The sequence below is a fragment of the Mus caroli genome, unplaced genomic scaffold, assembly GCF_978045245.1.
Source record: "Mus caroli unplaced genomic scaffold, Mus_caroli_1 scaffold_19, whole genome shotgun sequence".
NCBI lineage: Eukaryota > Metazoa > Chordata > Mammalia > Rodentia > Muridae > Mus > Mus caroli.
The window spans coordinates 67,548,585-67,555,291 of NW_028227274.1; positions in this window are offsets into that span (position 1 = coordinate 67,548,585).

Sequence of the window (6,707 nt, forward strand, 5' to 3'; positions counted from 1 at the left end):
CAAAAAATTTTATTGGTGCTGGATTATGGTGCAAGGGTTTAGTCCATTGTTGTCATGGAGGGAAGCATGGCGAAGTGCAGGCAGGCTGCATCATGGTGCTGGAGAATAGTTGGGAGTTCTACATCTGGATTGGCAGGCAGCAGGAAGAGTGAGACACTGGGCCTGGCTTGAGCATTTGAGACCCCAAAGCCCACCCCGAAGTGACATGCTTCCTCCATCATTGCCACACCTACTCCCACAAGCTCATACCTCATAATAGTGCCATTTCTTGTAAGTCTATGGGGGTCCTTTTCATTGAGTTCACCACAGGATTGAATCTTGGGAAATGCTAAACCACACCCCTGACTCTCTTATCTGCTTCAGACACAAACAGCATAGAGATGACGGGACAGCATTTGCTAAAGGCAATGAAGCCATGCCGTAATACCAAGCCCCTTAGAAAAGTGAGAGATTTATGAAGCAGAACCCGGGAACTGAAGCCAAAGCCTACCCTGACCCACAGCAGCCGACAGGGTAATAGGATCACTTGTTCTTAAAGAGACAGTTCTCCTATACACAGAGGCTCTACCCTGGCAGCCATAGTCTAGGTGACAGGGAAAGCATGAAGAGTTATGACTCCTGATAAAACTCTGTGGTTTTCTTTGCCCAGACCTTTAAAAGACATAGGTGACAGAGATAAAGGCTGTGAAAACCCTAGATGGGCTCACAACACCACCCCTTCCATGATGTGAGTGATACTGGTCTACCTGCCACTGAGTTTCATCCTGCTGATCTGAAACACAGACATGTTTAGAGCTACCTAGGGTCTGCCAGGGAAGCAGGCCACAGGGAAGGTTGAAGGGAGAATGTCCACTTTGGTCTCGATGCTGGCATGTTATCTGTAGACCTGTTTAACCATGGAAACTTGCAGACAGACCCTTCTCCTTGCACAAACCTTTAGGAGAGAGGAAGCAACGTGGTTTAAACTGGCAAACTGGGTAGTTAGTCACCAGTGATGTTCCATTTGGACTCTGAGGAAGATGCTTGGGAGCAAGGATCAGAGAGTAATTGTTTATTATTCTTACTGATGCCCTTTGCGTGTTTGGAATCATGTATGTATATGTGTTGTATGCAGTCACAAGCTCATGGATGTGTATGTAGAGGTCAGCGTAGTATCTTCTTCCTTTATTGCTAGCTGCCTTTCTTATTTTTTTTTAAGATTTTTCTTTTGAGTATGGGATGGTGTGTGTGGTGTGGTGTGAGTGGAGTGGTGTGTGTTTTTTTGGGTGGGTGGGGGGGTCATCTAATGCCTTTGCTGAGAATAAAATTTGGGTCTCCTATAAGAGCAGTGCCTGCTCCTAATATTGAACATCTTTCAGGACCCCTCCACTTTTTATTTTTATTTTTATTTTTTTTAGACAAGGCCTCTCACTGACTCTGAAACTTGGTGGTTCAACTAACCAGTATGTTTCCAGAATCTTCCTATCTCTGTCTCTTAATGCCAAGGTTATAGGTATTTGAAGCTATGTTGGACTTTTTATGGGAGTACTGGGAATTTGAACTCTGGCCCTACTGCTTTCACGACAGACACTCTTACCCAGTTATCCATTTCCCCAGGACCTAGGAAAGGTTTTAGGTGTTTAAGAGGATAAGGTAATTCTTATATATTGACAGCAGCCCATTTTCTAGGTTACATTAATGTTCTTTTAAAATATCCCAGTATTAAATATAGCACAACCAAGGACTGTCAAGATGAATCAGCAGGCAAAAGTTTTGCCATCCAGGCCCGGTGACATGAATTCAATTCCAGTGACCATGGTGGAAAGAGAGGATCAGCTGCTGAAATTTGTCCTCTGGCTTCTACATGCATGCCTTGACCTGTCTGAGTATGTAGTCATGAAGGGACACACACGCGCGTGCACGCACGCACGCGCGCGCACACACACACACACAGACGCACACGCACACGCACACACACACAGGTAATAATTGTTAAAATTCTACATGTCTATGTAAGAAATGTTTTGTTAGAAGAACATATTAGAAACACACGTGATGCTTTAGGAGTGAACAATGTTCTGAGAAAGAAGAGAGACTTCCATTTTGTACATTTTATTCTATCAAGTTTTTCCATATATTTGCACTACTTTATACTTTTCAATGGATTTATCTTTATAGTAGAATGTTTTAAAGCTTTCCACAAACAGATTAGAAGAGTTTAGGATATTTCAGCTTTTCCCCCTTGAACACTGATAAAATATATCTATCTGCTCATCACCATCTGGCCTGGTTCCTTCATCTGTTTGTTTTGGTAAGGTTGGCACATACTAGGGTTATCTGGGAAAGGAACTACAATTGAGAAATACCTCTATCATATTGGCCTGTGGGCAAGTCTATGAGGCATTTTCTTGATTTGGGATTAATGTGGGAGGATCCGGCCCTCTGTGGGTCGATGCTACCTGTGGCCAGATGGTCCTGGATGGTATAAGAAAGCAAACTGAGCAAGCCATGGAGAGCAAACTGATATGCGGGCAGTACTCTCCATGGCCTCTGCACCAGCTCCTGACTCTAAGCTTCTGTCCCTGACCTGAGTTTCCTCAGTGATGGAGCATGGGGAATTGTGGAAATTATAAGCTGAAATAAACTCCTTTTCTCCCCAAGGTGCTTTTTGTCATGGTTTTACCGCAGCAATAAATCCTTAACTAAGATGCCATCTAACCACTCAACACAGCTATGAGAGTGATTCAAGCTAGTCTTACATCTGGGGTTGGCTACACGCCATCATCACATGGAGCCCTGAAATGGTAACAGCTCCACACTTGCTTTGAAGTGCTCCTGCTGTCTGGAAATTCTGGACATCATGGATCATGAGGCTCCATGTTCGCACTGTGTGTGAGCCTCGACCATTATGTATTTCTTTGGGTGTGAGCACTGGCTTGGCTTTGGACATGTGAGGATTAGTTTTTCTCTGTCCCAGTAGGATGTGTAAATCGATGGGATAAGGATGAATGAAATCCCAATAGTCACGTAGAGAGAATGGCAGGGAGCCAGTGCCCTTTGCTCCACTTAAGAGTTACCAGGAATTAAGTGGAGTCATGTGTCCCATCTTCCACCACACACACCTCTAGATAGGTTGACAAGTTCCCTCACTGAACCCAAAATTTCCTCTTTCCTTCTTTCTTTCTTTCTCTTTCTTTCTTTCTTTCTTTCTTTCTTTCTTTCTTTCTTTCTTTCTTTCTTTCTTTCTTTCTTTCTTTCTCTCCTCTCTCTCTCTCTCTCTCTCTCTCTCTCTCTCTCCCTCCCTCCCTCTGTCCCTCCCCCTCTCTTTCTTTCCTTCTTTCCTTCTTTCTTTCTTTCTTTCTTTCTTTCTTTCTTTCTTTCTTTCTTTCTTTCTTTTCCTTCCTTCCTTCCTTCCTTTCTTCCTTCCTCATCCTCCTCCTCCTTCTTCTTCCTCTCTCTCTCTCTCTCTCTCTCTCTCTCGGCTGGCCATCAAACCTCAGTGAGCCTTCTGTCTCCCCCAGAGCCCCAAGCCTAGCACTCAGGTTGCAGGTATGTGAAGCCACACCCAGATTTATATGTAAGCATTGAGAATCTGAACTCAGGTCCCCTCATGCTTGGGCACTGAGCCATCCTCAGCCAAACACCCAACATCATGTAAATTTCCCAACTTTGAAATGGGCTTACTTGATAGGTAAAACATATTTAAAATATTTTCACATAGTCTTAGTTTCTACACTACTGAATTTCAGCTTGTCTCCCCAACCCCCACTGCTGAATACATGACATCAACAGTTAATTATAAGAAGCCATCTTTTGTCCAGGGCTTGGATCTTACGTGATGTAGACAGAAAGTTGGCCCTCACCTAAGGGGACTGACTATGTTAGCAAAACTCAAAGCTGTGGCTGTGGTTCATATGGGAACCACATATTGATGCTCTTAAATACTGCCAGTGACACACGAACTGCAGTGACACATGAACTGCAGTGACATACAGACTGCAGTGACACACGAACTGAAGTGACATACAGACTGCAGTGACACATGAACTGAAGTGACATACAGACTGCAGTGACACATGAACTGCAGTTACACACAGACCGCATTATTACCAGAAATACATCTTCCAACTCTTCATTCATTATTGGCTGTGCTCGGAATGTTTTAGCACGATTGTTACACGGGAACCTGGAGAGCGTTGCAATTGCTTCTTATTTTTCAAATGGTCATGATGTGAAAAATCAAGTTTAACACACAGAATCCCACTACATGTATGGAAAGTCTCGCTTGTAGCAGCGCCATTAGAGAACTTAACAAAATGAGAACCAGACCTTGAATATTCTCCCATCACCTGGGGAATCTACAATGCCAAACACTCCCAAGTCTAATCAGAGGATTTGAAAGAGAGATTAAAGTGACGTTCAAATTAAGAACTTTGTGGACCACAAATAATTTAACATGTTTCCACTCCCTGCCGTTCAAAATGAATCGTTTCTTAGAATCATACACTTGAATAGACTTTTGATTGATTCCTCCCGTCTCCAACCTAAATTCCAAAAAATTCTGTTTCAGATTATATACTTACCGGATTTGAGTTCATTTCTTATTTTTAACAGGGTTAAAAAAATTAAGACCTTTATCATCTTAAAGAAATGGAGACGATTTTAGTTCTTGCATCTTTGTGAATGAGTGTGTGCACGCACATGTGCTGTCTGTCTCTTCTCACATCACTGAACTAGTGTGAAGTCAGAGGATAAGCACGTAGGTTGGCCCTAACCTTCCTTCTACCGTGTTGGAGATAGCATGTTGTTCTCTGCTGCCTAAGACTAGGTTAGGCATGAGATTCTGAAAATTTCCTGTCTCTGGTGCCCGTCTCACCATAGCGGGACTGGGATTACAGATATGCTATCCCATCCGGCTTCATCTGGGTTCTAAGGAACTTAACTAATGTCCTAGCACTTCTCCAACTGCAGCATCTCCTTCAGCCCCGTGAGGACCATACTTTAAAGACCTGGGGAGATGTGCTTGCACATAAACCACGTTCAACCCCATAGCGGGTTATACACCCATCTTGTGCCTCTCTTGACCTTTTTAACTCCATGTATCATTACCACCTTTCAAAGGAGATCCTAAAAGTGATCTTGGCCCCAGCCTTTGGCAATGTATCCTTCCTGGAATGAGCTCTCCAATCTAGACCCTCAGTGACCGCTTCAATTTATCCCCATGGCTAACGGTTCCAGTCCTTCAGTTTCTGGTGATTGTGACGGGTCCAAGTGCTCGAGACATTCGTGACAAATTATTAAGGAAAACAACTGACCATAATATAACAAAAATCTGATGGGGCTCATCTCACCGAGGAGCTGATTTTGCAGGCCCATGTGAAAGCATGCTGGCTTCTTCAAAGAACAGGTCGTATGAATGCATTTGTTAGCATGTCACTCAAATACAATAACATTGTTAAAACATGAATTCTAGCTCATTGTATTTTTCCACTTGAAGTTTTATAGGAGAATCTTCTGAATTTATCTTGGGTTATTAAGAATTATATTCAGAGTAGAATTACTATATTTTTAAATCAAGAAACTTAGCTGGACCATTAAAATGTTTCCGTACGTTTCTCTTTCTGAGTACACTCCCCTATCTCTCTCTGTCTCCACATGTATGCATGTGTGTGCATATGGTTCATATGCATGTGTGTGTGTGTGCATTCATGTGCCTGTGTTTACACATGCTTGGGGGTGGAGCAGAGGAGGCCATCCATCTAGTGTCCTGCCCTGTCACCCTCTGCCTTATTCCCTTGAAACAGCATCTGTCATTGAATCTGATGCTGAGCATTTCAGCTAGGCTGGCTGAAAAACAAACGCCAAATCATCTCCCCATCTCTGCTCCCCACCACACTGGAGTTACAGGTACTTGTGATCATGCCCAAACTTTTACATCGGTGCTAGGGATCTAAACGCAAGTGCTCGTGCTTGGTCAGTTAGCAGTCCTACCCACTGAGCCATTTCCCTAATGCTTCCTGTACAGTTGGAGAAGAAATGTTAAAAAGGAGAAACATCATCTTCATCGGCTCCAAGTTGGCGCGGTGACTTTGCCCATCTTATGGTTGTGAATGAGTTCCATGAGCCATCATTTTACACTGGGGCCAGACTCTTTGAGTTTTCCCTGATGCTGTCATCAGTGTAAAAAAAAAGTAGAATCATAGTTTTCTTCTGTTTTGTAGGGTTACATTTTAAATTTTGGTATACAAGTGACCTTAGTAGGTCCATTTCCCACCCATCGGGCCTGTCAATACTTTACACTTGATGCAGCCAGCTCGCTGGTGGACTTAAGTTTGTGAGGGTTTGGTTGTAACTAACGGTTTCTTTAGTTTCTTATTAGCATTGCATTACAGCTCAGTATTAATCAAGAATGTGAATGTTCCTATTTTTTAATAGATATGCACAAGAATAGTCATATTAGGGGCAACAGCATCACCTTGATCCTCCAGAATAAAATAATACACACACACATACACACACACACACACACACACACTACTAACCAGATACAATGTACACTTTCCCGAAGCAATCCCATTTCTTCACATATTTGTTATTCTGTTAGACAAACGTAGTAGATAATAATGGCTACCAGCTTACAGTTCAGTTACAGATGATAAGTATACATCTATAATCTTGTTTAGCTGCTTTGCTGGTCTGTTCCAGGAACATCATCACTTCCTCGCAGT